Here is an 11,419-nt window from a genome sequence, read left to right as displayed (position 1 = left end):
TGCAAAAGGGGATTTTATCTGTCACATGCAATTCAAATAAAAAGAAAAAACAAGTTGCCCACATGCAAGCACTCTCTTGTTTTAATATGTGTTAGACAGTCAGTCTAACAATTCTTTTAGTCATATGTATGTTTTTGTTTTATGAAGTGGTTTGACATCAAGCCATGTATGTGCATAAGCATTTTATCATTATTATTTATAATGAAATAAAAATTCTGAAAAAGCTTACTGTTTTCTTCATTTCTTCATTCTAAATAGAGTGCTTTGTATTTATTTTGGTGGTATTATGAAAAAGCCAAGTGACTGTGATTCACTTTAGTGACAGAGTTCAGGCCGAGTCAGTGACAAACATGTACTTTTTGAAGGCACTCGTGAAGCCCCCAACCAAAATAGGCCCACCAAATGTTGATCACCAGACATCCAAATTGACATTGAACACAACAGCCTTTCTTATGGACAACTGTTGACATTCAGACATCTGCATCAGTGGATATTAATACCCTCAGAGGCCCCCTGCTACTGTAACAAACTGACTTTTGTTGAACGTCCAAGACGAAGCAAACAAGCCTTAAAGCATTTTGGACATCCAAACCCAAATCCGCACATCTACCCTCCTAACATGCACAGGCCCTTTTCTGTGTGTTTGGCTACCGCAAGTATTCATTTATTATTTTCATGGTCAGATATTGTGTTGTTCTCTGTAAGTGTGTGCATGTGTAGGTGTGTGTGTGTGTGTGTGTGTGTGCGTGAGAGGCCGAAGGGTGTTTAGCCTAATTCTAACAACCTCCTGATTAATAATTTCTGCTAGCAGGCCTCAGAGTGGCGGGAAATGTGCGTTGCACACTTTGTACACATGGTCTTAGTCAATAACAACTCCAAAATAGCCCTTAGTTGTGTCACATAAACATACTAAGTAAAAGGGAGGATCAATGTTTATCCGCTGACTGCCCTCACAAGCAACTTCATATGTTCAAAGAAGCTCACAATCTATGTACACATTGGCACAGAACCACATTGGTACCCGTTTGTTTACCTATCCAGTCCATAAATGAAGACAAATCACAGCTGCAAAATTCGAAAGCTGAGATTCTCACAAATGAACACCCTCACTCCCATCCTGAAAAGCAATCATTGTACCACAGTTTATGACACTTTGCTATGTGTGTTTGCTGCATGTTTTTCTTTAAAAAACAACAACAACAAAAAAAACAATCCATATTGAAATTAAGGGGCCTTTTGTTTTTACGTCATCTCTCTGTTTGTCTGCGATTGGCAGACAATCAGTTCAGGGTGTACGCCACCTCCTATCTGATGAAAGCTGGGATAGGCTCCAGCACTTGCACGACCCTGATGAGGATAAGCAGCTCAGAAAATGGATGGATCTCTCTGTTTGTCTCTCTTTCACAGGCACACAACACTGTCGTAGTTGTGTATGCGGTGGCATGTGATCCCCTACGCCACATCTAAGACAGCCCCCTGGGGACAAGAATTTGTTTTCTTCCTCACTTTTGTGATCTAATATGACCTCCTGATCATGCCAGCAGCTGTTTCTGTCACTCTCGCTGTGTTTTCGCTCAAAACTTCAATTATTTATTTTATCATTGCTGGTGTCTCCCACAGGTACCCTGCGACTCTGTATGATATGGACTATGCATTTAATGTGCTGACACAGAGACTGGAATGGGCCCATGTGATTTTTCAGCATGTTTTCTTGACGGAACCTGTGGATGGATTTGAAGGCACACCTGAAATACACTGCTTCTGTGTGTAACACCATGAGAAAGTCAAAAGAAATCAGCCAATATATCAGGAAGATGTGTGGACTTGCATAATTCAGGTCCATCCTTGGGTGCAATTTTCAGATGTTTAAAGGAGCTGCATTCATCTGTTCATACCACACAGGAAAAAAACAGTTTCTGTGTCCCATAGATGAATGCGCTTTGGTTAGAAAGTTGCATATCAACACAGGGAAAAAATTGTGAAGATGCAGGCTGAAGCTAGTGTAAGAGTGTGATATTAACCACAGCAAAACAATTACTGTACCACAGTATGGCCACACAGCTAGGAAGTCTCAAGGTGAAAGGGTTCAATTTTGAACTTGTTGGATCTCACTGCAGATTTTGACATGAGAGATCATAAGATACAGTGGAGAAAATAAGTATTTGAACACCCTGCTATATTTCAAGATCTCTCACTTAGAAATCATGGAGGGGTCTGAAATTTTCACCGTAGGTGGATGTCCACTGTGAGAGAGATAATCTCAAAAGAAAAATCCCAAAATCACAATGTATGATTTTTTTAACGATTTATTTGTGTGATACAGCTGCAAATAAGCATTTGAACACTTGTCTGTCAGCTAGAATTCTGACCCTCAAAGACCTGTTAGTCCGCCTTTAATGGTCCACCTCCACTCCATGTATTATCCTGAATTAGATGCACCTGTGTGAAGTCATTAGCTGCATAAAGACACCTGTCCACCCCATACAATCAGTAAGACTCAAACTTGTAACATGGCCAAGCCCAAAGAGCTGTCCAAAGACACCAGAGACAAAATCGCACAACTCCACATGACCGGAAAGGGCTACGGAGAAATTGCCAAGCAACTTGGTGAAAAAAGATCCACTGTTCGAGCAATCATTAGAAAATGGAAGAAGCTAAACATGACGGTCAATCTCAATCGGAGTGGAGCCCCATGCAAGATATCACCTCGTGGGGTCTCAATGGTCCTTAGAAAGGTGAGGAATCAGCCCAGGACTACACGACAGGACTTGGTCAATGACCTAAAAAGAGCTGGGACCATCGTTTCCAAGGTGACTGTTGGTAATACACGAAGACGTCATAGTTTGAAATCATGGAATCACGGAAGGTTCCCCTGCTTAAACCAGCACATATCAAGGCCCGTCGTAAGCTTGCCAATGACCATTTGGATGACCGAGAGGAGTCATGGGAGAAAGTTTTGTTGTCAGATGAGACCAAAATGGAACTTTTTGGTCATAATTCCACTAACCGTGTTTGGAGGAAGACGAATGATGAGTTCCATCCCAAGGAGACCATCCCAACTGTGAAGCATGGTCGTGGTAACATCATCCTTTGGGGATGTTTTTCTGCACATGGGACAGGACGACTGCACTGTATTAGGGAGAGGATGAACGCGGCCATGTATTACGAGATTTTGGGGAACAACCTCTTTCCCTCAGTCAAATCATTAAAGATGGGATATAGCTGGGTCTTTCAACGTGACAATGACCCGAAGCACTCAACCAGCAAAACCAAGGAGTGGCTCCGTGCGAAGCATATCAAGGTTCTGGCGTGGACTAGCCAGTCTCCAGACCTAAACCCAATAGAAAATCTTTGGAGGGAGCTCCAACGTGAGTTTATACAAAATTGAACAGTCCTTAAATGGTTCAGGTCCTACCTGGAGGAAATGAGCTCCTTTGTAACTTTATAAAATGCTCAATCTCAACAAATGACAATAACCTATACGGTCCCTCAGGGGTCAGTTCTTGGATCACCCCTGTTCAGCCTGTGTATCCTACCCGTAGAACTTTAATTTGGACTATCATTGATATGCAGAAGAGTCACTGATATTGTAGTGGTACAGACACCTGTGCGGGTAGCGTGGGATTTATTCACGATGATGTCAATATCTGCCCTGCGACGGGCTGGCGACAAGTTCAGGGTGTAGTCTGCCTTTTGCCCAAAGGTAGCTGGGATAGGCTCCAGCTCTCCTGTGACCCTTGTGAGAATAAGCAGCGTGGAAAATGAATGGATGGATATCAATGTAAATGACAGTTAAATTTAGCAGTGTCTTCAGATGACTACAGTTCCATTGAAGTGTTGTACCACTGTCTAAAGCTGATAAATAACTGGATGAGCCAGTTTGTGTTATTTTTTTTAACTAAAGCAAAACAAAACTGAGATAATTGTTTTTTGGTAATATAGAAAAGAGCAAAATTTGGACTGACTATCTTTAATACCAAAGACCAAGGACAAAACCTTGGTATTCTGATTGATTCCGACCTGACCTTCAACAGTCATATCAAATCAATTACCAAAAATACATTTTAACATCTGAAGAACATATCTAGAGTGAAGCCTTGCTTGTGTCAAGCAGACTAGGAGAAGCTCATCCGTGCTTTTATCTCAACTAGACTTCACTATCGAAGGAGGGGCACTGTCGAGCAGCAAAAACAAGATGGCAGCATAATATCGAGGCTCCGCTCAACTCCGCATAAAAACATTTAACTACCCGAATACAAGTGTAAGAGTGACTTTGAAAAATGTCTGAGACCACATGAAGGGTTAGGCTATGGCCGGACTCGTGGCACGCAAAAGCAAAAATCTAATCATCAGCACGGAGAAGAGCACGAGGAGGCCTGTGAAAGCGTTGCAGACATGGCGGCTGTGCTAACGGAGCTAAAAGCCCTCCGCTCTGATCTAACGGAGCTAAAAGCCCTCCGCTCAGATCTTGTTTCCAAGTTTGACACCACAAACTCCCATTTGAAAGACATGAACAACTCTATCAATGCTTTGGAGCAAAGCATGGTTGAGATCAGGAACAACGCAGCCTCCAACACAGCGCGTGTAATTGAAGCCGAGGAGCGTATATCATCCCTGGAAGATGATTTGGAGGTGCCTAAAGTGGAGCTAGCTACTGCTGCCAAACGCATCGCTCTGTTGGAAACCAAGGCGGATGATTTAGAGAACCGGGGGCGCCGCAAAAACCTTCGTCTGTTTGGCCTACGTGAAAATGCTGAAATGAATCGGTCCTTGTTGGATGTTTGTGGAGCACGAGTTACCAACATGGTTGGAACTAGGCGGTGACAGGAGCTTCACTCTTGAGCGTGTACACCGGACTCTGGCGCGGCCAAAACCAGGGCAGTGTAGAGCTGTGATCATTCGATTTCTGAAGTTTCAAGACGGAGAATTTGTTATATGCACCGCTAGGCAGCTCAACATTACCCATGACGAAAAGAAGCTCTCATTTGCACCAGATTTGTCGGTCGAAACCATGCGCCAACGCAATGAGTTCAAAGTGGTGAGAAAGACGTTTGTGGAGAAAGGGCTTTACCGTGAATTACAGATTTACCCCTGCAAGTTGAGAGTTCCACATGAAGGAAGAATGCAGCTGTTTTCCACGCCGAGAGAAGCTGAGAGCTTTTATCAATCATTTCAACGTTATGGTGAGATTCATGATACACTCTTATGTCAGACCTTTATAAGTTGTGCCCCTCTACTGGTTTTTGGTTTCGCTTATATAGTTATTGCTCAGTGTGTGTTTGGTCAAAATTGGTCATTTTTAGTTCGTTTGACCCATTACTTTTTCTTTTGATTTTATTCATTTATTTATTCTTGTGGAGAGGCTCTGTAACTCAGTGGTTAGAGCTCTGGTTTGGTAAACCAGGGGTTGTGGGTTCGTATCCCACTGGGGCCTCCACTCCCTGAGAAGGGTTGTGTCAGGAAGCGTATCTGGTGTAAAAATTGTGCCAAACATATATGTGCATTCATCTGAGATGATATGCTGTGATGACCCTGAAAGTGAAAGTAACCTGGAAGTAACCTCCTCCTTTATACTTGTGGAGGGCGAAAAAGAGTAGTAAGTTTCTGGTATGCTATATTTGCTATTTTATTCATTTATTTTATTTTTTATTAGCGGGTTGAGTGGATGCCACCATTTCTGTTTCTTTCCGTTTTTTGTTTGCTTGAATAGTTTTACCGCTCCTCCTTAAGGTGGATTGATGTTAGTCCCCATATCTGTTTTATTTAGAGTAAGGGATGGGGATGTTTTAGAGATTTTTGTTTATAAAGGTTCATGTTGTGTTGTTTAGTTTAAGTTGCACAGACATTATGTTAATCCAAGTCACTGTTTTGATATTTTATTTTGTATGCTTATGGAAAGTACAAGTCATAAAATTGTTGATTCAAAGATTACATGTTGGAATGTCAGGGGTCTTAGAAATCTTAATAAATGGAAACAGGTTATTAATTGAATTAAATTATTGTGTGTTTCTTTCAGCTTGTCCCTTTCAGGGTCACCACAGGCATATATATGTTTGGCATAAATTTTATGCCCCAGATGCCCTCCCTGACACAACCCCAGGGAGTGGAGGCCCCAGTGGGATATGAACCCAAAACCCCTGGTTTACCAAACCAACCAGTGCTCTAACCACTGAGCTATAGGGCCTCAATGGAGTTAAACTATTGAATGCTAGAATAGTCCTCCTTCAGGAGAGTCATTTGACTGATTCAGAAATCAAAAAGGTTAGAAATAGGTGGCCTGGAAGTGTACTATAAGCGTCATATATTAATTATGCACGGGGTGTTTTAATTTTTATTCACAAAACTATACCATTACAATTCAGGATCCAGCAGGGTGATATGTGATAGTCCAGGATTCTATTTTCTCTCTCGCATTAAATTTGGTTTGTGTATATGGTCAAAATGAGGACAATCCAAAATTTTTTGAAGACTTTTTTCTCACAATTTCTGCTTTACATGGGTCAGTTATAATTGGGTGGGACTTTAATTGCACATTAAATCCTGTGTTGGATCGTACTACAGGTTTCGATCCGAGTAAAGCGAAAACAAGGACAATTTTAAAACAATATAGTGTTGATTTAAATTTAGTTGAAATTTGGAGATATTCTAATCCTTCTGAAATGGAATTTTCATGTTATTCAGGCTCCCAGAAATCTCGATTGCGCATTGATTACTTTTTTGTCTCTCAAAACCTTCTGTCAAAGGTTAAAAACTGCTGGTATGACAGTATAGTGATTAGCGACCATGCACCAATATCTATGAATATTCAAATAGACAAACTTTGTCACTGCCCCTGCAAGTGGCGATTTAAATCTATATGGCTGCAGAATAAGAACTTTGCTTCCTTCATAAAAAGTAAAATTGATTTATTTTTTTAGATTAATACAGATCAAACGGGAGCCCTGTACAAGATGGGAAGCATTCAAAGCTTACATTCGAGGAGAAATTATTAGTAATACAAGTTCTAAATCCAAACAACAAAAAGCAGAGCGGTGTGATTTAGAGAAGCAAATAAAAGAGTTGGAAAATGATTTAGATCAGGTAGATGATCCACTTAAACATAGAGAATTGCTATTTTTAAGAAGTAAATATAATAAATTATCTACAGATAAAGCGGCAAAATTTTATTATGGCTTAAGCAGCCTTTTTACGATCAAGGTGAAAAAGCGGATAAACTTTTGGCTTGGAGGATTAGGAAATTACAAACAGAACGGGCAATTAATAGCAAAAGGACATCTAATGGAGATTTTGACTGTTGACGCTCAAGAAATTAATAGTACTTTCAGGGATTTCTATGAACAATTGTATAAATCCGAGATACAACAGACTTCGTTTGAGAGGGATGCATTTCTTGATTCACTTGTATTTCCAGTGCTATCAGAGGAGGCAAAGCAAAACTTAGATAACCATCTGACAGAAGAAGGAATTTCTGCTGCCATTCAAAGTATTAACACTAACCGTATTTCTGGGCCCGATGGGCTCACTATAGAATTTTATAAAGCATTTCAAAAACAATCATTGACTCCATTGATGGACATGTATAAAGAATCATATAATAAGGACACTCTTCCTCCTACAATGAGACTTGCGCCGATTACCCTGATCCTTAAACCTAATAATCCTTCCACAGAATATTCCTCGTATAGACCAATAAGCTTGATGGGATGCTATACAAAAAAACTTTGCAAAGCCCTGGCAATACGATTGGATCAGTATATACCTAGTTTAATAGATAATGATCAAAACGTTTTTTTTTTAAAAACGTCAAGGATTTCACAATATTCGAAGAGTTTTGAATATATTACATGAAAAGGCAGAGTGTAAAGACACAGCACTGCTGTCGTTGGATGCACGTCAGGCTTTTGACAGAATTGAATGGTCATTTTTATTTAATGTTCTACCGCGGTTTGGATTTGGCAATAATTTCCTTAAATGGTTAAACATTTTATATACAAACCCTACTGCTAGTATTATCACTAATAGTATTTCTTCTAAACCAATTGTTTTGGAAAGATCCACACGCCAGGGCTGTCCTATTTCCCCAATATTTTTCATTTTAGCCTTAGAACCCCTGGCCATGTCGATTCGTATGGATAGAGGCTTGACGGGCATCCAAATTGGTGATCAAGATCACAGAATCTCTCTTTATGCTGATGACATCCTTCTCTTTTTGACTAAGTTATCCACGAGCCTTCCAAATTTATTGGAGCAAATTAAAATTTGTTTGGTAGTTTCTCAGGTTATGTGATTCATGATACAAAGTCATCCTTTTTATTTTTAAGTACTGAAGAGAGACGTAATCCTGTGGTTAACACTCCTTTTTTGAACACAAGAGATGGATTTACTTATTTGGGGGTCAAAATTTCCCCTGATGTTAACAATATAGTTCAGGTTAATTATGACCCTTTAATCTTGGAGGTACAACAGTTATTAGACAGGTGGATGAGTTTGCCAATTTCAATGTTGGGACGTATAAACATAGTTATAATGAGAGTTTTGCCGAAATGTTTACATTTTTTTCAAACCATACCTCTTCCATCTTTTTCACTAGACTCAACAGAATGCTCCTGAATTTTATTTGGAATAATAAGAAAGACAGATTAAGACTACGGTTGCTTTATATGCCTTATGAAACTGGAGGGTTACAATTTCCAAACTTTAAAGGGTATTACTGGTCTGCTCAACTACGCTCAGCTATGTATTATTTTTCTACATCACCATCACCCTCTTGGGTAAAAATAGAGCAAGCAACAGCACCACACCTTCTATTAAAGTATTATTCATATTCTGCCGAGAATAGAGTATTAAAACGGCAGACCAAGAATCCATTTTTGAAAAGCACTAAAGATATCTGGTTTTAATCACACAAACATATAGGGCACACTCCTTTACTTTCACGCTTTTCTCTCATATGGGGTAATGCGACTTTTAAAGCTGGAGGAGCAGATGGGGATTTTAAATTATGGGCAAATAATGGTATAAAATCAATAAGTGACCTTTATGTAAATGGTGAAATGCTCACATTCATTCAAATATGTCAAAAATTTTCTATTCCCAATAAGCATTTTTTCAAATATCTTCAGTTAAAACACTTTGACACCTTGTGTCAGCACAAATCAAAAACATAATGTATCATCCCCCTTTGTCCAGTTTAGAAGATATTGCCCAGTCAGGTTTGCATGGATGTAAGCAGATATCTATGTTCTATAAATCTCTAGTCTCGATGATACAAAATCAAGTAAAAATAGATTGGAGGCACAGAAACTAGATATTAAAGAAAATATTGAAGTAATTGATTGGGAACATGCATGCCTTAAAGCACAAAAACAAACAATAAATACTAGAATGAGGCTATTACAATATAAAGGGCTGATGAGGACTTATGTGACTCATGTTAAACTTCATCAGTGGACCCCTGACATTCCAGACACGTGTAGTCAGTGCTCTAATGATAAGGGTACTTTATATCATTGTTTATGGGATTATTGGAAAGCCAAAGATTATTGGAAATCTATTGTTCAGACAATTTCTATAATAGTTGGAATTCAGGTTCCTCATTGTGTAACGCTGTGTATCTTATGTATATATCCCAAAGATTTTGCTGTTAATAAAAAGAAGTCCACGCTTATCGACTTTGGTCTCCTGAAGGCCAGGAGAACAATTGCATTATTTTTGAAAAAAGTGGACGTTCCTCCAATAGTATGGATGTTGGAAATGGCATCTTGTGTTGCACTGGAAAGACTCACGTGCATTATGGGAGGAAGAGCTCAGGAATTTGAGGACATATGGAGACCCTTAGAATAGTTCTTGAAAAAAATGTGAATTATTTGTGATTTGTGTGCTTTTTTTTTTTTTAAACACTATTATGTCTGTGCATAGTGTTTTTTTCTGTTTTTTTGTTTTTTGTGTTTTTGTTTTACTGTTATTGTGTTGTTTTTGTAAAATTATATTTGAAAAATCTCATAAATGTATTGTTTAAAAAAGACTTGACTATTGTAATGGTCTTCGGACTGAGCTCCTCAAAAAGAGCATTACACAGCTGCAGCTCATTCAGAATGCTGCAGCTTGGGTTCTGACCAGAACAAAGTGGTCAGGGCATACAACTCCAATTCTAGTCTTTACACTGGCTTCCAGTCAGTTTTAGAATATTTTTTTTAGGTTCTGCTACTGGTCCATCCATCCATCCATCCATCCATCCATCCATCCATCCATCCATCCATCCATCCATCCATCCATCCATCCATCCATCCATCCATCCATCCATCCATTTTCTTAGCTGCTTATCCTCACGAAGGTTGCGGGGAGGTTATCCCAGCTGTCAACAGGCAGGAGGCAGGGTACACCGTGAACTGGTTGCCAGCCAATCGCAGGGAACAAAGAGACAAACAGCCGCACTCACAATCACACCTAGGTGCAATTTAGAGTGTCCAATTAATGTTGCATGTTTTTAGGATGTGGGAGGAAACTGAAGTGCCCGAAGGCAACCCACGGAGGCACGGGTAGAACATGCAAACTCCATACAGACGGGGCCAGGATCAAACCTGGGTGGTCAGAACTGTGAAGCCAACGCTTTACCAGCTGATCCACCGTGCTGCCTGCTACTGGTCTATAAACCACTAAAGGTTTGGGTCCTGAATACATGAAATAAATGCTAATAGAATACAAACTCAGTTGGGCTCTGAGATCGACTGACTCAGGTCTAATAATGGAGTGCAGGGTCCAAAGCAAACATGGTGAAGCAGCATTTAGCTACTGTGCTGCAAAAAACAAAAAAATGGAATGAGTTGCCAACAGAAGTGATCACAAACATGGGAAAATGATATTGTTACTGACACATAGACTGAAATAGCCCAAAACCAATCAAATACTGATATCATGACCAACTGTTGACCAACCCAAAGCATTTTCTTAAACAGGTTACTAAATAGCAATGTTCTGAGGTGGATATCGCAAAACCCTGATCTCAATCATATTGAAAATTTGCCAGGTATGTTTGAGCAAAGCGGCTTGCAAAATCTTCTCAGTTACACCATCCATCCATCCATCCATTATCCTCACAAGTGCTGGAGTGTATCCCAGTTGTCATCGGGCAGGAGACAGGGTAGACCATGAACTGGTTGCCAGCTAATTGCAGGGGACAAGGAGACAAAATACATACAATCGCATTCACAATCACACCTCGAGGCAATTTAGAGTGTCCAATTAATGTTGCATGTTTTTGGGATGTGGGTGGAAACCGGAGAGCTCAGAAGAAACCCACGCAGGCACAGGGAGAACATGCAAACTCCACACAGACAAGGGTAGGATTTGAACCCTGGTCATCAGAACAGCGCCACTGTGCTGCTCAGTTATATCGGTTCTGTCAAAAGCAATGGGGCAA

This window comes from Syngnathoides biaculeatus, chromosome 8 (assembly GCF_019802595.1).
Source record: "Syngnathoides biaculeatus isolate LvHL_M chromosome 8, ASM1980259v1, whole genome shotgun sequence".
Taxonomy (NCBI): domain Eukaryota; kingdom Metazoa; phylum Chordata; class Actinopteri; order Syngnathiformes; family Syngnathidae; genus Syngnathoides; species Syngnathoides biaculeatus.
Note: the sequence above shows the minus strand (reverse complement) of the source record.